We start from the raw sequence: 25,831 nt of genomic DNA on the forward strand, positions 1-25,831 counted from the left end.
AGCACTCATTGTCTCCTGAGAATACATCCCAGACAGATCCAAGTGAATAATCTTATACAACTGATACAACTTTGTAGCAAAGCAACAGCCCATTTGACACTGCAAAGTCCCACAAACACTGGAATAAAAGACCAACTTAAGCTGTTTTGTTGGTTGAGGGAGATCTTCTCTGCTCGCTTCATTTTAAAGAAAAAGACCCGGCCAAAAGTCGTAACCCCAGACTGTGTAGCACTCCCTCAATGCAGCACTGAAATTATAGTCTAGATTGTGGGCTCAAACCTGACCTGAAGTTTGAACTTTCTGGCTCACAGCAAGAGTGCAGCCACTGAGTCACAGCGGGCAGAAGTTGTACAATTTCCAAAAAGTGGTATTGTAAACTCCAATGAAACAATTTTTTCCATACAGGAGCCTTCTCATTTACACCACTGAATACATTTGGTCAGAGATAGAATCACTGAATTCCTACAGTACAGGAAGCCATTCAGTCATCGAGTCTGTACCAACCATGATCCCATCCAGGCCCTATTCCCATAACCCCACATATTTACCCTGCTTTTCCCCCTGACACTAAGGTCAATTTTAGCGTGGCCAGTCAACCTAACCCACACATCTTCAGACTGCTACTACAAAAATAATCTTTTTCAGCCTGTCAAAAAGTCAGAATTGAAGACTGAAATTTACAGCAAAGCGGCTCAGTGGATATAAGGTCTCCAGCGCTGGAATTGTATTTTTTTTAATGTATTTATTTCACTAGTATCACTAGTAGGCTTGTATGAAGTTACTGTGAAAATCCCCTTGTTGCCACACTCTGGCATCTGTTCGGGTACATTGGCCGTGCTAAATTCTCACTCAATGCACCTAACCAGCACGTCCTTCAGACTGTAGGAGGAAACTGGACCGTCCAGAGGAAACCCACGCAGACACGGGGAGGATGTGCAGACTCCGCACAGACAGTGATCCAAATTGGGAATCGAATCCAGGTCCCTGGCACTGTGAGGCAGCAGTGCTAACCACTGTGCCACCGTGCCAGCCTACTGAGCCTTTTCTTGGGCATTTGAACTTTCTTTTAAAAAAAATATTAATTTTAATAAAATTAGTGTACTTTTAAATTCTGGTAAAATAAAATAGATTTAACTCATTTGACGAGCGTTCTGACTGAGAACAAGTGAAGTTGGAGCTTCTGCTCAATTAAATGTTTAGCAAGCAATAACTCAGCAAACTCTTATCAAATATGGTTGAGCCAGTTTGCAATACACTTGCTACTCTGTAAAAGAGCATTTACAAGGTTGTTTTTTTTTGAAAATTCTGCATTAGTTCCTTTCAGATCTTTTGCAGTTGTAACCCAGTTTCAGGCTGCAATGCCGAAAGGCCACACATTTGTGGGTGTTTTAATCAAATGTGTCTGGGCGGGTGAAGAAAAACAGACTTTGCAAAGGAAAACGGAAAGACTCTCAACCTTTTCGTAATTGTATGGAACGTCAGCATTATGATTACGTTTTTATTCTCCCCACTACCCACCCCCCGCTACTGTGTGTGCCCAATCCCCAGCACGATCTGCCCACCCATCTCAGTCAAATTTCTAAATTGTAGGGTGGCATAGTGGTCAACACTATTGCCTCACAGCGCCAAGGACCCGGGTTCAATTCTGACCTGGGGTCACTGTGTGGAGTCTGCACGGGTTTCCTCCAGGGGCTCCATTTTCCTCCCACAGTCTAAAGATGTGCGGGTTAGATGGATTGGTCATGATAAATTGCCCATAGTGTTGGGGGATTAGCAACGCAAACATGTGGGGTTGTGGGAATAGAACCTGGGTCAGATTGTGGTTGGTGAAGATTCTATGGAGTTTATGGTTCAATGAACTGGTGAAAAGTTAAGACACCAGTAGGCGATATTTACATTAAATCCAAATTGCCACAGAACAACAAGCCAAAACAAAATTCCCCAAATACTTGGAATCATTGAATCCATACAGTGCAGAATGAGGCCATTCGGCCCATCAACAGTCCTACCCAGGCCTAATCCTCGTAACCTCACATATTTACCCTGCTAATCCCTCTAACCTACGCATCCTGGGACACTAAGGGGTAATTCAGGACCTCACGCACCCTGGGCATTCTCTCTTCCACCTTCTGTCGGGAGAAAGATACAAAAGTCCGAAGTCATGAACCAACCGACTCAAGAACTCCTTCCCTGCTGCCGTCAGACTTTTGAATTGACCTACCTTGCACTAAGTTGATCTTTCTCTGTGACTGTAACACTACATTCTGCACTCTCTCCTTCTCTATGAACAGTATACTTTGTCTGTGTAGCGCACAAGAAACAATGCTTTTCACTGTATATTAATACATGTGACAACAAATAAATCAAAATCAAAAATTTAGCACAGCCAATGCACCTAATCCACATAATTTGGACTATGGGAGGAAACCAGAGCACCCGGAAGGACAGTACCTTTCCCCAGATTTAGCCAAGATAGACTCAGAGATTTACAGCATGGAAACAGGTCCTTCAGCCCAACTTGTCCATGCCACTCTTGTTTTAAACCCCTAAACTAATCCCAATTGCCTGCATTTGGCCCATATCCCTCGATACTCATCTTATCCATGTAACTATCTGAATACTTCTTAAAAGACAAAATTGTACCTGCCTCTACTACTATTTGTGGCAGCTCGTTCCAGACATTCACTACCTTCTATGTGAAAAAATTGCTCCTCTGGACACTTGTATCTCTTCCCTTAAGCCTATGCCGTCTAGTTTTAGATTCCCCTACCTTTGGGAAAAGATATTGACTATCTAGCTGATCTATGCCCCTCATTATTTTATAGGCCTCTATAAGATCACCCCTCAGCCTCCGATGCTTCAGGGAATAAAGTCCCAGTCTATCCAGCCTCTCCTTATAACTCAAACCACCAAGTCCCAGTAGCATCCTAGTAAAATGAAACAAAATACTCAATTGCCTTAACTAAAGCCCACAAGATTTGCAAATTTCACACTGTAGTTGAATGCTACTACTTTCATGCATGTTCAGTCTTTTACTGACCACTGATATATTCAAATGTGGAGGGTCGAAAGAAAACTACACACAGTTGCAATGTCAGGAGTTTAGTCAAGCTTCTTCATTCCATCCTTTTGCTCTTGGAGGGTTAAATAGTCATTTTGACTGATTAAATAATCCAGATTAGAATTTGAAGCAAGGTTTACTTTTTTTAAACTCAAAAACTCATCATTAAGTTGAATACAGAGTTCTTTCAAACATCTCGGTGAGAGTCAAAAATCATAGTTCTTTTTTGTAGACTGATAAAGACTTTATCTCCAATGCATGAAGGAGAGGTTGACCAGCTTGGGACTGTTCAAGAGGAAGCCAAGGGGAAGAATTCATCCACGTTGTGATGATTTTTAAAGGAATAGATGGGTGGAGTCCATCGAGATTCTCACAAATGCTATAACTAGTGAGCAGGGCGACATGGTAGCATAACAATCAGCACTGTTGCCTCATAGCACAAGGGACCCGAGTTCAATTCCCAGCTTGGGTCACTGTCTGTGCGGAGTCTGCATGTTCTCCCCGTATCTGCATGGCTTTCCTCTGGGTGTTCTAGTTTCTTCTCATGGTCAAAAGGTGTGCTGGTTAGGTGCGTTGGCCATGGTAAATTCTCCTTAAGTGTAACCAAACAGGCGCCAGAGTGCGGCGACTAGGGGACTTTCACAGTAACTTCATTGCAGCGTTAATTTAAGCTTGCGACTAATAAACTTTAACTGGTCTCAAGCATAGGGCGGGGACAACGTACAGATGACTTCTTGTCCGGCACAGTGGTTTACACTGCTGGTACACAGCTCCAGAGACCCAGGTTTGAGTCCGGTCTTGGGTGATCATATGTATAGAGTTTGCACATTCTCTTCGTGGGTTTCCTTTGGGTGCTGCGGTTTCCTCCTACAGTCCAAAGTTGTGCAGGTTAGGCTGATAGTCCCTTAGGTGTCCAAAGATGTGTAGCTTAGGTGGATTAGCACATGGTAAATGTGCAGGGTTATTGGTTGTGTGTTTAGGGCTTGGATAAGATGTTCTTTCGGAGAGTGAGTGCAAACTTGATGGGCTGAATGGTCCTTTTCCCCACTGTAGGATTCAATATAACTACAGCAAGCAGAAGGCCTATATAGCAGAAGCAAATAGGTTGAAAAAAATATTAAGGACAAATTAGGGATTTAAATATTAGGTGTTATTTTTGGAGATCAGCCAGATGGGCTAAAGAGTATTTTCCAGTCCTGGATTGTGTACTGAAGAATTAGTTCAAGGATCTGAAAAAAGTGGAAATATTTGAGTGTATTATCCTTCCTCCCACCATTGAATGACTGCCAAAGTGACAAATGTTAATGTAGGAGAGATAAAAATGCCTTTAAAATAAGAAACCTGACTTCTCCCAGTATAAAAAAGTGGGTGTAAATGAATATTCCTCATTGAAGGGTCTCTTTTAAAAGCAGCTACTTGAAAAAGACATTTCTGAAATGGTTTAACTTTGATACCCCTCCTTGCCTTCACTTTCCCTTTCTCTGTAGTCTTCTAGAGCTCTCCTAAGGTGGGGGGGGAGGCAGCGGCACAGTGGTATGGTCACTAGATTTGTAATCCAGAGACCCAGAGCACAATCTAGGGATTCAGGTTTGAATCCCACCAAGGCAGATGATGAAATTCCAATCCAATAAACATCTGGAATTAAAAGTCTAATGATCACCATGATTGTCACCCACCAAGTTCACTAATGTCCTTCAGGAACGGAAATCTATCCTATTGCAATCAAGGGCAATGACTGCTGGCTGGCCCATATCCATGATGGAATTGTTAAAAAAATCTCTGTGGTGCTCCAATCTGATATTAACAGTGCCACTATTGGCAGCTACCAAGCTCAAACTCTCTTCGAAAACCTCTCCATCTCACTTCCTTCTTTCAAGACGCTCCTTCGAACCTATCCCTTTGGTTTAGCTTCCACTATCTACTCATGTTGTTTTGCAGTACATTGGTATTAAAATTAAGTGTTCATTAAATCCCTACAGTGCAGAAGAGGCCATTCATCCTTTCAAGTATGCACCAACTCTCTAAGAGACCATTTTTCCCAGGTCCCCTCCCTGTAAAACTATCCCTGTAACCCTCCACATTTACCATGGCTAATGGGCAATTTGGCATGGCCAATCCACTTAATCTGCATATCTTTGGACTGTGGAAGGAAACTGGAACACCCAGAGGAAACCCATGCAGACACGGGGAGAACATGCAAGCTCCACACAGACACCCAAGCCGAGAATCCGAGCCAGGTCCCTGGCGTCCGAGTCAGCAGTGCTAACCACCGCGCCGTCCACCTTCTTGGGATGTTTTGCTATATTAAAAAAAGTGTTATTGAAAAGATATCACAAGTTTCTGTTGTTGAAATAAAGAGAGAAATGTGGAAGCTATTTCATATCCAAATTTCAAATCTATTTGTGCTAAAGAGCTCCGGAGCAAACAATGCAAGAGCAATTAGGGGTGAAAAATGAAAGCAGTCCTTGCCAGAGGCAATCCCATCTCCATGAAGGAGGAGCGCACTTTCCCACTGGAAAAGCTTGCTGAATCAAACTCGCACTTGTTTCATTGTATCAGGACCAAATTCAGCAAAAATATACTAAAAACTTATTTACCAAAATATAGGGGGCAGGAGGGAATGGAGGAAGAGCCAAACTTAAATTGAAACAAAATGCCTTGATATACAGATCTTAAGTTCAGCATCCTTGAAAGACTTTTTTTTCTTAGTTCGTGATTGCTGGGAAGTGGGATCTTAAAGAGTTCAACTTGTCAAGATGCCAGTGGTTGAAGCATGAGTAGAAAACTAACTCCTCCAGGGCGCCCGCAGAATGAAAGCAACAGAACTACTATACACACCATACACCGGCACCATTTGTAGTCAAGACCCATCCCAACAGGAGCTAACTAGCTTCATACATTCTTTAGCCAGGCCAAGATCTATGTAGAAATTTTTAAAAGTCCTTTTTTCCAGGAAGGAAGGAAGAAGGTTTTTTTTTGCTGACTGCCGGAACATGACACAAACTTTCGCACACCGAATCCCGCATCTTGGAAACTCCGCAACATCTAACACAAACCCACATCCTGTAAATGCAGTTGCACAAGAGAAGCGAGTTGGGCTTTAAAAGGCTGCAGCACACTAAGGGTGCTCGAGTAGAACTTACAAAATGTTACTACGTATGATGCGTACTTAACGCAGGCATCACACTACACGGAGGGCTAAAGTTTGTAGTTTGTTTATTAGCATCACAAATAGGCTTACAATAACACAGCAAATGAAGTTACTGTGAAAATCCCGTAGTCACCACGCTCCGGTGCCTGTTCGGGTCAATGCACGTAACCAGCATGTCTTTCAGACTGCAGAAGGAAACCAGAGGAAACCCACACAGACACCGGGAGGGGAGGAAATGTGCAGACTCTGCACTGACAGCGAGCCAAGCCAGGAAAGGAACCCAGGTCCTTGGTGCTGTGAGGCAGTAGTGTTAACTCACCGTGCATCACTGAAACATTAGCAGTAGAATTAAAAACAACCAAGTGATGAAAGGACTGGTACAAATTCATACAATTTATTAATGAAGGGAAGCAATAGTCAGTCACATGTAACCTTTCACCAAACAATGCCACCTTTCACTCCACACCGACGATTTAAATAGATGTTGATGGCTTAAATCAAAGTGCTGGTGAGTAATGCACAGGATGAATACAAGCCACAATTGCAGTGTCTATTGGATTGACAGATCCGGCAAGATGTCACCCTCCTTAATGCCATTTTAATCCTACCTCGGCACCGTGACAAGCTCCCTGTACAGCCTACTGCAAACTTCTCTTCACCCTCAGGAGAGGAGAGATGCTCAGAACTGCTGCATTATAAAACACACAGGCAACTCATATTAAAGGTACTAATTGATGGGAAAAAGCAAGACTGGCACTGGAAAAGGGCATTTCCTGGAATTATATTTTTCATTTGGGGCAGCATAGTGGCACAGTGGTTAGCACTGCTGCCTCTCAGCTCCAGGGATCTGGGTTCAATTCCCAGCTCGGGTCACTGTCTGTGGAGTTTGCACATTCTCCCCGTGTCTGTGTGGGTTTCCTCCAGTTTCCTCCCACAGTCCAAAGGTGTGAGAGTAAGGTGGATTGGCCATGTTAAATTGCTCCTTAAGTGTCCCAAGATGTGTAGGTTAGATAGATTATCCCTACTAAATGTGTGGGGTTACAGCAGTAAGGAGGGACACAGCACCTGGGGAAGATGCCCTTTCAGAAAGTTGGTGCAGATTCGATGGGCTGAATGGCATATTCTGCTCTGTAGGGATTCCATGAACTTGGATGCCACAGACTACTCTAGATTTACAAGAACTGGACAAGTTACGAGTGACTTCTTACTGCTCTCCCAAGAGGAGACCGCTGTAGGCTGGAATGAGTGCCACTGATTATGGCAAAAGTCCATGTTGGAGAGGGGGAAATGAAGGGGCATGCTCAGGGACTAATTTCCTTAAATAATACCATTTTAAAATAAAAATCCTTTGCTTCATAAAAATAAACAAGAAAATCTAGATAAATATTACTTTGAGAGTCTCAGAGTAGACACTGAGTTCCTCCTGCCTTGTATGACTGGAGGGCAGAAGCAGAAATTCATAGCATCAGTATCAACGATGATGGAATTGCCACATTACGCTTGCAAGTAGCCTTTGTACATGTTGAATCTGCTTTTCAACCCCTTTTTCTTCAACACAACTGATAAAAATGTATTAATCACTTGTAAGGCTTACAGTAACACTGCAATGAAGCTGCTGTGAAATTCCCCTAGTCGCCACACTCCGGCACCTGGTCGAGTCAACGCACCTAGGCTGGATTTATCAGTTTGGACTGAGTATAATTTGAGCAGGGTTTGTTTCTGAGCGTAACCAACGCGTTCTGAGCAAAAAGTCCCAAGTGCACTCATACCTATAGAAGAAAATTTAAAAACACTATTTCAATTGACAATGCTTGGCGGTTTCTTTTTGCTAACAGAGTGACTCAGTTGCATGGGGAGACAAGTGGACCTGGTATGTTTACACTGCACTTACAAACCACTCCAGCTTTGCTGGTTGCAAGTTCCAAGAATCCACCAGCTTTGAAAACTCCTGGAACCAATGTGATGTTTACAAAGAGAATTCTGGCAGGTGTCTCGCATTGATAATGTTGAATATTTTACTCTAGGTCCATATAAAATTAAAATTATAAACCTGAACTTTAAAAATTTATGGTACAGTCATTTCATAAGCTATTTGGTTTCCCTTAGAGTCAAGAAAATAACAGCCAATCTTTGCAGTGTACTGTGTTCGTAAAAGCTGGAGTGACAAAACAGCATACCTTCTTTCTTCCCACATCCCCACCAACACCCTCAATTAAATTTTCAAATGACCTGTCTCACAACCACAGTGGTTAGCACTGCTATCTCACAGTGCTAGGGACCTGGTTCAATTCCCAGCTTGGGTCATTGTCTATGCGGAGTCTCCCCATGTCTGCGTGGGTTTACTCTGGGTGCTCTGGTTTCCTCCCACAGTCCAAAAGACATGCTGGTTAGGAGCCAGCTAAATTCTCCCTCAGTGTACCCAAACAGGCGCCAGAGCGTGACGACTAGGGGATTTTCGCAGTAACTTCATTGCGGTGTTAATGTAAGCCTACCTGTGACATTATTAAGTAAATAAACTTTAAACTGTGACAACCTACAGCCACTGAGCATGTCATAGCTGTCAGTCCAAACAGCGATAGTACTGACAAAAGCAGCATTAGGTGCCCAGTATCAGAAGTTCTCAGTCTGTGCAAGGTTCACTGGTCTACATGAGGGCACTCTGGTCAATACCATCTTCCTTTGGTTAGAACAGAGCTCTTGTTCTTGATCAAAGGAACAGGAAAAGGCATTTCAGCCCCCTCCAGTTTGATTATAGCTGATCTGCATCCAAACTTCAATGATCCTTTGGTCCATATGCCTGGATGTCCTTAAAAAGAGGATGACCAACCTCACACTTGAAAAGCTTCAATTGCCCCTGAATCCACAGGAAATTCCAGATTTCCACAATCCAGTTTGCAAAGAAAGGCTTCCAACTTTCACTCCAAATGGTCTCGCTCCAATTTTATGATTATGATCTTTTACTCTAGATTCTCCAGAGGAAACATTTGCACTGAGATATCATAGAATATGTTAAACATCTCAGTTGGATCACCCTGCAATCCTCAACACCCAAGCAAATAGGAGCCAACCTATCCTCATAATGCACCACTCTAACTCTCCGCTCACTCTGGTGAATCAATGTTGTAGCCCCTTGAAGCCAATATATTCTTCCAGTGGTGGACACAGTCCTCCAAGTCGGAGCTGGCCAAAGTTGCGGACAACTGAAGAACAACTTTGTTCCCTTTGGATTCCCACCACTGGGGGTAAAGCCATTAACTTTTGAGACGCTGGATTAGGAGAAAGCTATTTAGACCCTCAAGACTGTTCCAGCATATCTTATAGAAAGCATTTAGACAGTTACATGGATAAGATGGGTACAGATGGATATGGGCCAAATGCGGGCAATTGAGACTAGCTTAGTGGTTAGAAAAGTCGGCATGGACAAGTTTGACCAAAGAGCCTGTTGCCATGCTGTAAACCTCTACGACTCTATTCAGTTAATCACGACTGACCTGTGACCTAACTCCACATATCCACTTTTGTTTCATATCCCTCAGTTTGTTTGGCAAACAAAAAATGTAATTAATTTCAGTTTTACATTTAACAATTGCTCCAGCATCCATCCATTTAGGGAAGAGGGTTCTAAATCTCTACTACCCTTTACACAAACGTTTCTTCATTTCACTCCTGTTAACATCTAACGCTAATTTTAAGAATATGCACCCACCCTTCCCCGGACTGAGACTTCCCAACTAATGGGAAGAGCTGCTCATTATCTAGCCAATCTGATCCCCTGAACATCTTAGAAAGCTTCTAAATTCCAGGGAAAACAGCCTTAGTTTCTGGCATCCTCTGCGGAAGGTAGAAAGCAATTGGACATTTCTTGAGCCTGTTCTCTAACTTGGTGTTCAAGTACGCACGTCATTAAATGTCTCTTGCTCATCATTTTGAAAGAGTCCATTTATCTTGCATAACTTCAAGATGCATGTCTTTGCAATTCCCCATGTTTAACTCCATGTGTAATTATTTTGATCACACACTTAATCTGCCCATGTCCCTTGGTAATTTCCAGTCCTCCATCTGCCCCACTCATTGTGCTTTCTAACATTTCACTGTCTATCTTCTCACGTCCAGGAACGTGGGGGAAAACGGTAGCCCAGGTGGCGCAGGACATCAGATAAGCATGGGATATCCTTTTGCTGAGCCCATCACTGAGGAACTTAGAAAATAGGGCCGGACAGCCTCCTCCTGCTCCTTCGAGCATGTCCTGCTATTCATTATGATCATGGCTGGCCATCCAGCTCAATAACAATACCCCCCCACCGTATCCTTTGATCCATTCTGCCCCAAATACAATATCTAATCCTTCTTGAAGGCATACAATGTCTTGGTCTTTCTGTAGTAGTGAATTCCACAGGCTTACTACTTCCTGGGTAAAGACATTTCTCCTCTTCTTTGTCCTAAACAGTTTACCCTGTATCCTCAAACTGACTCCTGGCTCTGAACATCCCACCATCGGGAACATATTTGTTGCGTCTATCATGTCTCGTCCTGTTACAAATTTATAGATTTCTACGAGATCCCTCCTCATTCTTCTAAATTCCAGTCAGTACTATTCTAACCAACTCCATGTCCCCTCATACATCAGTCCTGACATCCCAGGAACAGTCTGGTAAACCAAAACCAGTCTAGACTCTCTCACAAGCAAGAAAAACCTTCCTCACATAGAGACCAAAACTGCACACAATATTCCAGATATGACCTCACCAAGGCTCTGTATAATTGCAGCAAGACATCCCTGCTCCTATATTTGAATCGTCTTGCTGTGAAGGCCAACATATCATTTGCCTTTTTTACTGCCTGCTGCACCTGCATGCTTACCTTCAACGATGGTAATATGGAGGACACTAAGGTCCTGCTGTATATTCCTCTCTCCCAATTTAACGCCACTTAGATTGTAATCTGCCTTCCCATATTTTCTCCCATAGTGGATCATCTCTTTTTTTTCAAATTAAACTGCATCTGCCATTCATTTGCCCACCCACCTGAAATTTTCCAAATTGCACTGAAGGAGCTCTGCATCCTCCTCGCAGCTTACCCTCTCACCCAGCTCGGAGTCGGGCTTGAGCTATTTGATGAAAAACGGTCCCTGGGTAAAGTACTGGAGAACAGCTACTACCATTCCCATGGACTTACACCGAAGGGGACCAAAATATTGCTTGTGGTGAGGAGGATGAGAACCAGTCTGTGTCTTTTCCTTTCCCAACATTCATAATACTTGCTGCCCACAGAACCACCACTAACCAGTTTCAAGGTCTGATGTGACATTATGACTGAACTACATAATAATTCATTCAGTAAATGGCAAAAGGTGTCAGGAGATAATTTCATCACCACTCTCATGGATAGTAATGAGAGAAATGTGAACAGACATTCAACTCAAAGACATTTTAAAATCAGGAATTAACACATCAAGGTATATCATGCATGACCGTCGTAGTGATCTTTGCAATTTCAAGGTCACCAGGAGCTTGTGAAAGTGACAATTCCTGTCATTTACAAATTGAGTGCCCTGCTTAATGCACTGCAACTCCCCAATTCCTCACACAAATATTTACACCTATGAAAATCTAATGTCAATTTCAGAGGATCATACCATGTGAAATCTTGCAGTTACCATCTGATTCATTGTAGTACACATGTAACCTTAACTTCCAATACTCAAATAAAAGTTTATTTAAAGAAGTTTTTAATTTATTAGTGTCACAAGTAGGCTTACATTAACACTGCAACAAAGTTACTGTGAAAATTCCCCTAGTCACCACACTCCAGCGGCTGTTCGGCTACACTGAGGGAGAATTTAGCCAACGCACCCAACCTCACAATCAGATAGACCGATTTACCTACATCATAATTATGGGTAGTTAACACTGCTGCCTCACAGTGCTAGGGACCCAGGTTCGATTTCCAGCTGGGGTCACTGTCTGAGTGGAGTTGCACATTCTTCCCATCTGTGTGGGTTTCCCCAGGGTGCTCCGGTTTCCTCCCACAGTCCGAAAGACATGCTGGTTAAGTGCTTCGGTCATGCTAATTTCTCCCTCAGTGCTGGAGTGCGGCGACTAGGGGATTTTCACAGTAACTTCATCACTTTTAATGTAAGCCTACTTGCGACTCTAATAAATAAATTTGAAAATGTGAGTTGCATGTAGCAACTCGATCTTCACTGAGAACGCCACACATTCGCCACCCTCTGGGTGAAAAAAATTTCTCCTCACCTCAGTTCTAAAAGGTTTAGCCCTTATCCTCAAACTACAACCCCTAGTTCTGGAAAAGAAGAGAGAAGGAATGCCACAACCTCGCTTCTGTATTGTAAAATTCCAAAGTTGTTCATGAAAGAATGATGTTTATCTTTGCAAGTTTACCTTCCACTGGAATTGACAACATTTCCGAAGCTGCCCACCCCACCTCCTACACTTGTAAGATGTGGTGTTGAACGTACAGATGCCCTTGGTAAGCTGGGAGCATTGTAGCACTGTGCTCTGAGCTCAGTAAGACAAATAGAGGCTGCAATGCAGATTAACGAGGATGCTGCCAGCTATATAGGAATTGCTAAAACAATTGGGGCTGCCTTGTAAGAGGTATTTAAAGGTAAGGGATGGAATTTTATTTATTTATTTGTCCCAGTAGACTTACATTAACACTGCAATGAAGTTACTGTGAAAATCCCCTAGACGCCACACTCTGGCGCCCGTTTGGGTACACCAAGGTAGAATTTAGAACGGCCAATGCACCTAACCAAGATGTCTTTCAGGTCGTGGGAGGAAGCCCAGGCAGACAGGGAAGAATGTGCAGACTCCGCACAGACAGTGACCCAAGCCGGGGATCAAACCCAGGCCTTGGCAGTGTAAAGCAGCAGTGCCAACTACCATGGCATTAAAATAATCCATTTCCACACACAGGGAGTTAGTAATTAAAACAGAGATGGTGACAACGTTTAAAAATCCATTAGGTAAATGGTTAAATATAGGGATAGGGGGACAGAGAGCAGCAAGAGGAATTACCAGTACTGACGGAGAGCCGGTTCAGACAAGACGGGCTGAGTGATCACTTTTCGAAGTGGAACAATTCTGGGGCAGATACAATCTGGGCGGAAGTTATGCCTATTGTAATGACTGTGATATTGTTTGCCCTTTCTCATGATTTCTAAGTTAAAAGGTACAGGTTCCCATTAAGGGGAGGCACTGTGGTGCAGACACACACACAGGGAATTTTTAAAAAATGTATTAAAGCTGGTCATCCCAAAAGTAGACAGTTTTCAATCTCCCGTACACAGAAAGACCCACACTGCTATTACAGTCACCAGCCCAAATCACATCAAAATAATTAAACTGTCCAGCAGCTAAACCACAAGTTATGAAAACAATAATTTTACTACACAAGCTTCAAGCTCCCAGAAGAACATAAGCAAAGGTCGCGTGGCAAACCAGACTGTTCTGAGGATAATTTATGCGTACACTGCTAATCATTTGGAAGCAGAATAATTCTCACGCAGAAATGCTCTATCGAGCTGTTTTCCCTTATACACAATAAAATTTCACACATGTAATTCTATACAGTATAGATCCAACACAGCCTTGTCACTGGTGTTTGAGTCTCTAACAGAATGATCTGTGAACACAGCACTGTAGATGGGGATTGCCTTGAAGAAAACATCCTATTAAATCCCAATAAAAAGGAATGGCCAACATGATCTCAGATGGTGTGAGTCTTTTCCCATAGCTGCACCTGTGTAAAGCTGTGACACACAGTGCTAAATGCTCATTAACCAGCCCTGAGCAATGAACTGTCACTGATGCATTTACAGCCCATGACAGTCCCTATGCAGTGCAGTAACCAGTTACAATGCATGTCAGTCCCTATGCAGTGCAGTAACCAGCTACAGCCCATGTCAGTCCCTAAACAGCACAAAGAACAAAGAAAGGTACAGAACAGGAACAGGCCCTTCAATCCTCTGAGTCTATGCCAATCATAATGCCCTAACCAAACTAGAAAAAATCTTCTGTCCTTACTCGGTCCCTATCCTTCTATTCCCTCCCTACTCATGTACCCATCCAGATGCCTCTTAAATGTTGCTAATGTGTCTGCTTCCTCTGGCAGTGCGTTCAAGGCACCCACTACCCTCCGTGAAAACGTCCCCCTGTACATCTCCCTTAAACTTTCCCCCTCTCACTTTGAGCTTGTGCCCTCCTGTAATTGACACTTCCATCCTAGGGAAAAGCCTCTGACTAAGCCTCTCATAATTTTATAGACCTCTAATCAGGTCTCCCCTCAGGCTCCAGTGAAAACAATCCTGGTTTATTCAACCTCTCCTCATAGCCAATGCCCTGGGGACCAGGCAACATCCTGGTGAAACTTTTTTGCACTCTCGCCAAAGCTTCGATGTCCTTCTGGTAATGTAGTGACCAGAACTGCAGGCAATACTCCAAATGTGGCTTCACCAAGGTTTTACATAGCTGCAACATGATTTCCTGGTTGATGAAGGCAAGCATACCATATGCTTTCTTAATCACCTTGGCCACCTTTGTTGCTACTTTTAGGGAACTGTGGAACTGCATGCCAGATCCTTCTATATGTTAATATTCTGAAGGGTTCTGCCATTTACGTATAATTCACACCTAAATTTGATCCTCCAAAATGCATCACCTCGCATTTGTCTGGATTAAACTCCATCTGGCATATCTCTGTCCCAGTCTCCAATCTATCTATAGATTGGAGACTGGAGCAGAGATATGGCAGATGGATATCTATAGATATCTATCTATATCCTGTTGTATCCTCTGACAATCTCAACACTATCAGCAACTCCACCAATCTTCATGTAATCTGCAAATTTACTAATCAGACCACCTACATTTTCCTCCAGATCATTTATATACACTACAAACAACAGAGGTCTCAGCTCTGATCCTTGTGGGACATCACTAGCTACAAACCTCCATTATGAAAAATACCCTTCCACCACTACACTGTCTTCTATAACCAAGGCAGTTCTTTATCCATCTCGGCAGCCCACCCCAAATTCCATGTAACTTTAATATTTGTACCAGTCTGCCAGGTGGGCCCTTGTCAAATGCCTTACTGAAGTCCATGTGAACTACACCCACAGCCCTTACGTCCATTATCTTTGTCACCTTGTCAAAAAACTCAACCAAGTTGATGAGACATAACCTTCCCCGTACAAAAACATGCTGCCTGTCACTAACTAATCCATTTTCTTCTAAATTTGCATATCCTGTCCCTCAGTATCTTCTCCAAAAGCTACCTCACCATTGACATCTGGCTCACTGGCCTATAATTTGTTGAATTATCCCCATTTCCTTTCTGAAATACGGGAACATTGGCTATTCTCCAGTCCTCTGGTACCTCACGTATGATCAAAGAGGATGTGAAGATATCTGTTAAGGCCCCAGCTATTTCTCCCTTTGTCTCTCTCAATAACCTGAGATAGAGCCCATCCAGCCCTGGGGACTTGTCTACCTTAATGCAATTTAGGATACTCAACACTTCCTTCTTCGACATATTGACATCCTCTCAAGCATTCACCCACCTATCCCTGACCTCATGATTCATCATGCCCATCTCCTTGGTGAATACTGATACAAAGTACTCATTAAGGTTCTCACCCCCTCCTTGTGGCTCCATGCATAATTCCCTTTATTGTCCTTGAGTGGGCCTACTCCTTCTCTTGCTACCCTCTTGCTCCTAATATATGCAAAGAAAACCTCAGGATTCTCCTTGACCTTGTTTGCTAAAGACCTTTCATGGCCCTTTTAACCCTTCAAATTCCACATTTAAGTTCTTTCCTACTTTCACTATACTCCTCAAGGACTTTGTCAGTTTTTAGATGTCTAGACCTATCACATGTTTCCTTCTTCCTTTTGACTAAGCTTACAATTCCCCTTGTCATCCATGGTTCCTGAATCCTGCCATTTCTGTCCTTCATTTTTGCAGGGACATAACTATGCTGCCTCAAGTAGTCACTCCCAATCCACATTCCCCAGTTCCTGTCTAATTTGGATGTAATTGACCCTCATCCAATTAAACACTTTCACCCGAGGACCACTCTTGTCTTTATTGCTGAATACCTGAAATCTTATGGAATTATGGTCGCAAAGCCTAAGATGCTCCTTTACTGAAACATCAACCACCTGGCCTGGCTCATTCCCCAATACCAAGTCTAGTATGGCCTCCTCAACATACTGTATCAAAAAGTCCTCCTGAATACATCGAACAAATTGCTCTTCATCCAAGCCCGTGGCTGTAAGGGAGTCCCAGTCAATGTGGGGGAGGTTAAAGTCATGCACCACAAGTACCCTGCTTTTTTCACACCTTTTCAGTATCTGACTATACAGCTGCTCCTCTATTTCCTGCAGGCTGTTGGAAGGTTTAGAGTACACTCCCAACATTGTGATTTCACCCTTCCTATTCCTGAACTCCACTCATAATGCCTCACTACAAGATCCCTCCAATGTGTCCTCCCTCAACATAGTTGTGATGTGCTCCCTATACAGCAGTGCAACTCCCCCACTCCTTTTGTTTTCCTTTCTGTGCCATCTAAAACAATACCCCAGAATGTTAAACTGCCAGTCCTGTACCTCCTTTAACTATGTCTCCATAACTGCAATAACATCATATGTTATTGCAGTTACGGCTTAGGGACAGACATGGGCTGTAACTGGTTACTGCACTGTTTAGGGATGACATGTATTGTAATTGGTAACTGTACTCTTTACATAAGAATTAGGAGCAGGAGTAGGCCATCTGGCTCCTCGAGCCTGCTCCACCATTCAATAAGATCATGGCTGATCTTTTCGTGGACTCAGCTCCACTCACCTGCCTGCTCACCATAACCCTTAATTCCTCTATTGTTCAAAAATCTATCTATTCTTGCCTTAAAAACATTCAATGAGGTAGCCTCAACTGCTTCATTGGGCAGGGAATTCCACAGATTCACAACCCTTTGTGTGAAGAAATTCCTCCTCAACTCAGTCCTAAATTTGCTCCCCTTTGTTTTGAGGCCATGCCCCATATTCTAGTTTCACCTGTCAGCAGAAACAACTTCCCTGCTTCCATCTTATCTATTCCCTCCAATAACCTTGTGTTTCTATAAGAGCTCCCCTCATTCTTCTGAATTCTAATGAGTATAGCCCCAGTCTACTCAGTCTCTCCTCATAAGCCAACCCTCTCAACTCCAGAATCAATCTACAGAATCTCCTCTGCACCCCCTCCAGTGTCAGTATATCCTTTCTCAAGTAAGGAGACCAAAACTGAAAACAGTACTCCAGGTGTGGCCTCACCAGCACCTTAAACAGCTGCAACATAACCTCGCTGTTTTTAAACTCCATCCTCTAGCAATGAAAGACAAAATTCCATTTGCCTTCTTAATTATCTGCTGCACCTGCAAGCCAACTCCTTGTGATTCTTGCACAAGGACACCCAGGTCCCTCTGCACAGCAGCATGCTGCAATTTTTACTATTTAAATAATAGTCCATTTTACTGTTATTCCTACCAAAGTGGATGACCTCAAATTTACCAACACTGTACTCCATCTGCCAGATCCTCGCCCAACCTCTTAGACTATCTATATCCTTTTGCAGACTTCCAGCGTCCTCTGCACACTTTGCTCTGCCTCATCTTAGTGTTATTTGCAAATTTTGACACACTACACTTGGCCTCCAACTCCAAATCATCTATATAAATCGTAAACAATTGTGCTCCCAACACTGACCTTGAGGCATACCTCTAGTCACTGATCGCCAACCAGAAAAACACCCATTTACTCCCACTCTTTGCTTTCTGTTAGTTAACCAATCCTCTATCCACGCTAACACATTACCCGTAATACCGTGCACTTTTATCTTATGTAGCAGTCTTTGGTGTGGCACCTTGTCAAATGCCTTCTGAAAATCCAGATACACCACATCCACAGGTTCCCCATTGTTCACTGCACATGTAACGTTCCCAAAGAATTCCACCAAATTAGTCAAACATGACCTGTCCTTCATGAACCCATACTGCGTTTTACCAATGGGACAATTTATATCCAGATATCTCGCTATTTCTTCCTTGATGGTAGATTCAAGCATTTCTCTACTACAGAAGTTAAGCTAACCAGCCTATAGTTACCTGCCTTTTGTCTACCTCCTTTTTTAAAAACGGACGGACGTGGGCTATAACTGGTTACGGCACTGTTTGGGGATTGACAGGGGCTGTAACTGGTTACTGTACTGTTTAGGGTCCAGTTTACAATCTATGTCAGTCCCTAAACAGGGGTGCGGGGTAACGAGAACCTTCAAGGTGCAAGAGGCGTGAGATATTTTGAACCATTTCTAATCAATCAACATCAGACTGAAAGAACGGCAAATGATCACAGATGATATACAGGGGGAATTGCACGTTTAGGACTGCAGGATAGAAACTGGATTAAAACTGGCAGGAGGGGCATAAAAACTGCAAAGAAAGCGTTTCGATTGTGAATAGGGAATGCAATTTAAACTAACAAGAGGAGCCAGGTTCAGCACAAACCCACTTTTTCAATAAAAAAAGTCGATAAAGCAGGACTGGATTCGTTCCTGGCGCACGGACTGCCAAATAAAGCAGCACTTTCCGTTACAAGCTTTCCCTGGTGGGTGGATTGCAAAACAATGTAACAGGAGAGAGACACAAAAAAAATCCCTTGTAAAATAACATACACGAACTGTACAAAGTACACGCAGAGAATGCGGAGAGCTCATACTGTGGTTGCAACAACTCGGTGTTTGCTACTAACGCATATTACCAGCTCTGTCAAAGGAAACACTTCAGAATAAGGTCACCGGCAGGGAGAAAGAGACAGTGAAATAACAAGTGGATAGGTGAAACTGCACGGCTGATTTGGCATTTCCAGGCAGGACACCACTCTTCGTTGGCTTGATCAGTAACGGTACTGGAAAGCTTTCAGAGTGAAAGGCTGTTTTACTGCCGAAATCTCCCAACACAAAACAACGCACACCCTCCAATGTGTTGTAGAAAGCAAAAACCTGGCTAAACCCTTTCACAAAACACAAGCCAGCCAGCACAAATAAATCAGACATTGAAAGGTAAAATATTCTAATTTTAAACAGCACACATCAGCTAGGTACAGCTGACAAATGCATGTAGTATGTGTGTTGCCTGGTGTGAGCAATCTGCTGCAGTCTCTGTCTCCCTCTCTCCCAAATCACATCCCCTCTCTTCCATCCCAACCCTCCCTCTCTACAGCATTCAATTCCTTACAATCCCTACTTAAACTTCAAATAAAACTGCATAGCTCGCTGTTTGAAATTGCAAACAGAAGACAAACAGAAGTGCTTGCACCTACCCGAGAAGACAGCAGATTTGCATTCACATCTCCCCTGCTTTCCCCCACACACATACACACAGTGATGACTGAAGCCTCTCTAATTCCTCCCTCTCTCTTTGTGCTGGGGACCGAGAGCCTCTGACGTCACCAGGCTCTGCCTCTCACACTAACCTGGCGCTGCAGCCGAACCTGCTGTCAATGCGGAAGTGAGCTCACTGCGGAAAGATACAAGCGGCTCACGTCACAATGGAAACTGAATGGGGAGTTCCCTGCGCGAGGCGGGAAGCAGCATCTAGCTGCTCATGGCACACATCATTCCACTCACTGTCTGCCCAATGCAGACACAGCAGCCTACACTGTCTGCCCATGCTTTCCACTGCCAGACACACCAATCAGACTGTCCACTGCCACTGTCTCCAGTCTACTCGCTGTCTGTCAATGCCTCGCTGAGAAATCAACTAGTCTGCTGACTGTCCATGCCTTCCACTGCCAGATGTACCAACTAGTCTGCTGTCTCTCCATGTCTTCCATTGCCAGAAACTCCAGTCTACTACTCACTGTCCATGCCAGACACACCAGACTACTCAATCTGTCCATGCATCTCTGAGACATCAGCCAGTCTGCTGACTCCTAGCCGTTCGCCACTCCCACTGGGATGGCGCAGTGGCACAGCAGTTGGCACTGCTGCCTCACAGCGCCAGGGACCCAAGTTTGATTCCCGGCTTGGGTCACTCTGTGTGGAGTTTGCATGTTCTCCCTGTGTCTATGTGGGTTTCTTCCGGGTGCCCTGGTTTCCTCCCACAGTCCAAAGATATGCTGTTTAGGTGCATTGGCCATGCTAAATTCTCCCTCAGTGTCCCCGAACAGGCGCCGGAGTGTGGTGACTAGGGGAATTTCACAGTAACGTCATTGCAGTGTCAACTCTGCTGACTCTGTCCTTGCCTTTCAGTACTCCCAGCGACACCATTGAAAACCTATTTTCCCATGCAAGGCTCACATGGAGGGGAGAGGGGGTTTACAAAATAATTATCAATGTAATCATATAAACTACAGTGCAGAAGGAGGCCATTTAACCCATCAAATCTATATCGACCATAATCCCACCTTGGTCCTAACCCTGTAACCTCACCTATTTACCCTGACACTAAGGGGCAATTTAGCACAGCCAATCAGCCTAACCAGCACATCTTTGAAATGTGGGAGGAAACTGAACACCCGGAGGAAACCCACACAGACACAGGGAGAACGTGCAAACTCCACACAGACAGTAACCCAGGTCAGAATTGAACCCAGGTTCCTGACACTATGAGGCAGCAGTGCTAACCACTGTGCCACCGTGCTGCCTAGATGGGCAAGACCATCATGTGCCCATCTTAATTCACCCACCCAGGAATCTTTAAAACCTATCAGTGAAACATTTAGTTGTTTCTGATGTGTTTCCAGATATTTTGCCTTCACTGTCCTCTTTGGAAGATTATTTTACATATGTACCCCTCTTTATGTGCAGAAGAATTTCGTGGTATCCTAAAATTTACTTTTACTATTTCCATACCTTAGAATTCCTTCTACTGTTTAACTTAAAGTAATATTGTAAGTTAACTTACTTTACATCCTTAATAATATGAATCTCTGTAATATCACTCCTGTAAGCTGGAGGGTATTAGCTATGAGGAGAGGTTGTATAAACTCAGTTTGTCCTCACTGGAGTGACTGAGGGGTGACCTGATAGAGGTTCACAAGATTGAGTGGCATGGACAGAGTGGAGTCAGATGCTCTTTCCTAGGGTGGAAAAGTCAAGTACTAGGGGACATAGGTTTAGGTTGCTTGGGGAAAAGTTTAGAGGAGATGTGCAAGGCAAGGTTTTTACACAGAGGGTGGTGAATGCCTGGAACGTATGGCCTGGGAGGTGGTGGGAACAGGTACGATTGCGGCATTTAAGGGGTAACCAGACAAATGCATGAATAGGATGGGAACGGAAGGATACGGACTCCATAAGTGCATGCGGTTTTAGTTTAAGCAAGCATCATAATTGGCGCAGGCTTGGAGCACCAAGGGCCTGTTCCTATGCTGTTCTTTGTTCTTTTCTTTATTCTTTTATCCTCATAACTCATGTGCCCTGATTCTAGCCTTGCAACATTTCTTTCCACTTCCAGATCTTAAATTTTCTCTTTTGTTAAGAACTATTCAATATATCCAATTGTTTAAAGGAGAATACACTGGAAAATTGCAGCAGGTCTGGCAGCATCTGCAAGAATAGAGAAGAGCTGATGTTTCAAGTCCAGATCACCCGTTGTCAAAGCATCCACAGTAATTTGCTTTTATTCAACCAGTCAACTGTGTGGAGTATGCACATTCTTCCCGTGTCTGCGTAGGTTTCCTCCAATTGCTCTGGTTTCCTCCCACAGTTCAAAAATGTGCAGATTAGGTGGATTGGCCATGCTAAATTGCCCCTTAGTGTCACAGGATGCGTAGATTAGAGGGAATAGCAGGGTAAATATGTGGGGTTATGGGGATAGGGCCTGGGTGGGATTGGGGTCAGTGCAGACTTGATGGGCCAAATGGCCCTCTTCTGCACGGTAGGGTTTCTTTGATTCTATATATCAACAGACACCAATTTATCATTATATTGGTTGCTGGTCAGACAGTTTTGCACAGATTTGGTCCTCTACCTGGTGGCTTTGGAAAAGGGCAGAGGAATATCATTTGAATGATTCCTGACTTAAAAGGATCTCTGCTACTTGGATCGGCTTAGGGACTTTGGAGTATTTTCTTCAGAGTAGTGTAAGTTCTGAAAGGAGCTCTGATAGAGACGTACAAAATATTAAAGGGGCTAGATAGGCCCCATTGAGAAATATTCCAGTTTAACAGATGGAAGAGGACCAGTTGTCATAAAGGTAACCTTAGCAAGTGCCGACATAGACTAGATTTTAAGAGATTCTTTCCCATTGAATAACTGTCTAAAGTCCTTTACTTGATGGTGTAAACTTTCTGCATTTTGCTTTCAAAAGAGAATTTGGCTGGTTCTTGACCAAGACAGAGACAATATCATATTGAAGGTAAATCCCTTTGTAAAGAGGGCTTGGTCCATGTGAGCTCCTGGACTGGTTTGATTGCCTGCTGGGGTCATTACCTGGCATTTGTGTGGCGCAAATATTATTTGCATTTGTCAGCCCAAGCCTGGATATTGTCTAAATCTTGCTGCATTTGGGCTGCTTCAGTATCTGTGGAGCCACGAATGGTGCTGAACATTCTGTAATTATCGGTGAACGCCCCCACTTCTGACCTTATGATGGACGGAAGGTCATTGATGAAGTAGCTGAAGATGGTTGGGCCTAGGACACCTTGTGTAATATAACAGCATGGTACATAAAGGGTTAATGTGAGACTAAAACTGGTACTGCCTACACAGTGATGTGAAAACATACATGACCTACACCTAGGAGTCAGTGTAGTGTTGGACGGAGTTGTGTGTAGAAGCAAGAATGGAAACAGCTCCCAGCTTGAACCTTCACTGTACCTATGTATATAGTTTCTAATGGTTAATTAATAGTTACTGTTGAACTGCCTAAGACTACAATTACTTTGAAAAGACTTCCAAGCATCTTACAACATGGTAGCATTGAATAAAACAAATCAGAATCTCACAGAGATCGCAGAAGAAAATTAAACTCCTGGAAAACTTAAGGAAAAAAATCAAAGAAATATTCTGGCCAGCAGAAAAGCTCAAGAAGTGAAGGCACAGAAATAAATTGCCAAAGAAAAATTCCAAAGAAAGTCTTGGAAGCTGAAGGCAGCAATTAAATTTGTCACTGCAGCAAAAGACTTCATTGAATCTCAAGGAAGTCCAGCTTCAGTCTCCAAAATATGCAGAGTCAACATACCTAGCAGGGATGAGTTATAAAGTTAACATTTCTGAATAACACAAACTTTATAAATGCAGTGGTCAGAAATTGCCATTTAAATCACAGTCCAAGAAATCCAATGCCCCGATTGGTGCCTGACCATCTGGCTGAGCTGGCTCTGAACAAAGAGGAAAATTTATCAAATAAAAATTAATTGTGACTGAGTAGGCAGCTTAAAAACTCCAGCAAAAGCCCACACACTGTGGTAGCTCAACATTGAGTATGTTCAAGACAATAATAAATAGATTTATGGATACTAATAATATCGAGGGATATGGGGATAGAATGGGAAAGTGGCACTGAGATAGATGATTAGCCATAATCTAGCTGAATGGTGGAGCAGGCTCGATGGGGCAAATGGCCTACACATGTTCCTATGTTCCTAGAGGTCCTGACCAACAATGGCTGCCTCCCAGATATTAGTGTCGATGTCCGCCATCTCCCGTTCACTTGCAGGTAGCTGTGGTGAAGGTATGGATGCCCAGGAGGTGTTGACTTTGTGACCAGTTCACTGTCTGGGAGGTCTTTGGGTTAACGGGCATCATTCATCCAATGAAGCTGGCTGAACCAACGCAGATGCCATTAGCTTACTAATGAGCATGGAACCAGCATGCTCCAGGGCCTCTGGATTGGCGACCTTGTCCTGCCAGGGAAGACCGAGGATACATCTGAGACAGCAAGGGTGGAAACTGTTCAGCTTTTTCTCCATTCCCATTGCTGTTACAATGTAAAACCTTTGGCCATTTACTCTCTCCGACCCTCCTACTCTATCACAGCCCTTTCTTTTTGCTCTTCCTCCCTTGTTTCACTTGGTCGAAAGTAATTACATTTCCAACTTACCTCAAGTCACTGACTTGAAGAATGGAGCTTGATTTTTCACTTGTCTGTGGGAGAGAGAGGTGTGGCTATGTTTTGAAATAGGTGCTGCTGAATCTTGTACCAGTGTCCCCATGTCTCCGAATTTTCTCGTTCCACCCACCACGGGAGTCTGAGCGGGCGAGGGGCAGACCATGGAAAGGTCCATTGACCTCGGGCGGGATTTTCCGATTTCAGAGTGAGCGAGGCCAGAAAGTCTCACCCATAGTTATTTTCAAAGTGATGGCCAAAGAGACTGGCAGGGGGTGAGGGGGAATTTGGGTGAGCTGGCAACACTTTCATCTTAAAATAACTGCTCAGCAGGCTCCTTATGAAGCGGTTGGGGAAAGCCAGAAGGCAATTCTGAGTCACCACTTTTTTTTTGCCCAATATACAGTAAGACAAGTGATGACTTGGCCAAGAATTCGATCTGTATGGGGTTTGCACATTCTCCCTGTGTCTGCGTGGGTTTCCTCCAGTTGCTCCAGTTTCCTCCCACACTCCAAAGATGTGTGGGTTAGGTTGATTGGCCATGCTAAATTGACTCTGGTGTCAGGAAATTAGTGGGTTAAATATGTGGGGTTATGGGAATAGGGCCTGGGTGGGATTGTAGTCAGTGTAGACTTGATGGGCCGAATGGCCTCCCTCTGCACTGTAGTGATTCAGACTGGAATTTTTCTGCCAGTGAAAATTCATTGAAAACCTTAAGGTTATTTCATAAAGCACAGGCTTAAGTGGAAAGGATGAAGATGCATTTTTATAATGACCTTTTTGCTGCCCTATTTCGAAATTAAGAAAGTTCCAGACTTGCAACTATTAAGGTGGGCTGCTCAGTCAGAAGACAGAATCCGAGCAGCAGCACTCAGCTGTCGAGTGGGAGTTTTCTGGCATCATTCATGATAGTTTGAAAGATTTCTTCAACCCAGTTCAGCCTAGTTCTGGCGAGTCTCACTTTGATTCCCTCGCGCTGTGGGAAATGACAGCATCAAATCATCTAATAATGCCAACATGAGTTCCTCACTTCTCCTTGCTTACCCACCCACCCCCCCCAAGTCCCCTCCTACGTGCAAATCACTTGAGTCCAGCACAGATTGAACTGATTTCAGAAGGAGAAAATTAGTTCAGTAATGTATGCAATTTTTGCAAAAGCAACTCGTGTAATGTGAGTTGTTGTAAGTAAATGTCATGGGATCTATGGACCTGGCAGTGTGCAGAACTAAAAAGTTTATTTATTTATTAGTCACAAGTAAGGCTTACATTAACAATGCAATGAAGTTACTGTGAAATTTCCCTTAGTTGCCACACTCCGGCGCCTGTTCGGGTCAATGCACCTAACCCAGCACGTCTTTCGAAATTTGGGAGGAAACTAGAGCACCCAGAGGAAATCCAAGCAGACACGGGAAGAATGTGCAACCTCCGCACAGACAGTGACCCAGGACAGGAATCAAACCAGGGTCCCTGGTGCTGTGAGGCAGCAGTGCTAACCACTGTGCTACCGTGC

At 43.6% G+C, this 25,831-nt stretch overlaps 1 protein-coding gene across 3 annotated transcripts in view; it reads right to left on the bottom strand.

Moving 5' to 3' along the window:
• Window positions 1–19,699, bottom strand: part of LOC145345188 (tyrosine-protein kinase Fyn) — a 282,549-nt gene extending 262,850 nt beyond the window's left edge. For all 3 annotated transcript variants that reach the window (XM_080192923.1, XM_080192922.1, XM_080192924.1), the window contains exon 1: window positions 19,592–19,699. The gene's annotated coding sequence lies outside the window, so the exon portion shown is untranslated. The remainder of the gene's footprint in view (window positions 1–19,591) is intronic.
• Window positions 19,700–25,831: the final 6,132 nt, after the last annotated feature.

The sequence above is a fragment of the Carcharhinus amblyrhynchos genome, chromosome 7 (genome assembly GCF_965287045.1).
Source record: "Carcharhinus amblyrhynchos chromosome 7, sCarAmb.v2.hapA, whole genome shotgun sequence".
NCBI classification, from domain to species: Eukaryota; Metazoa; Chordata; class Chondrichthyes; order Carcharhiniformes; family Carcharhinidae; genus Carcharhinus; species Carcharhinus amblyrhynchos.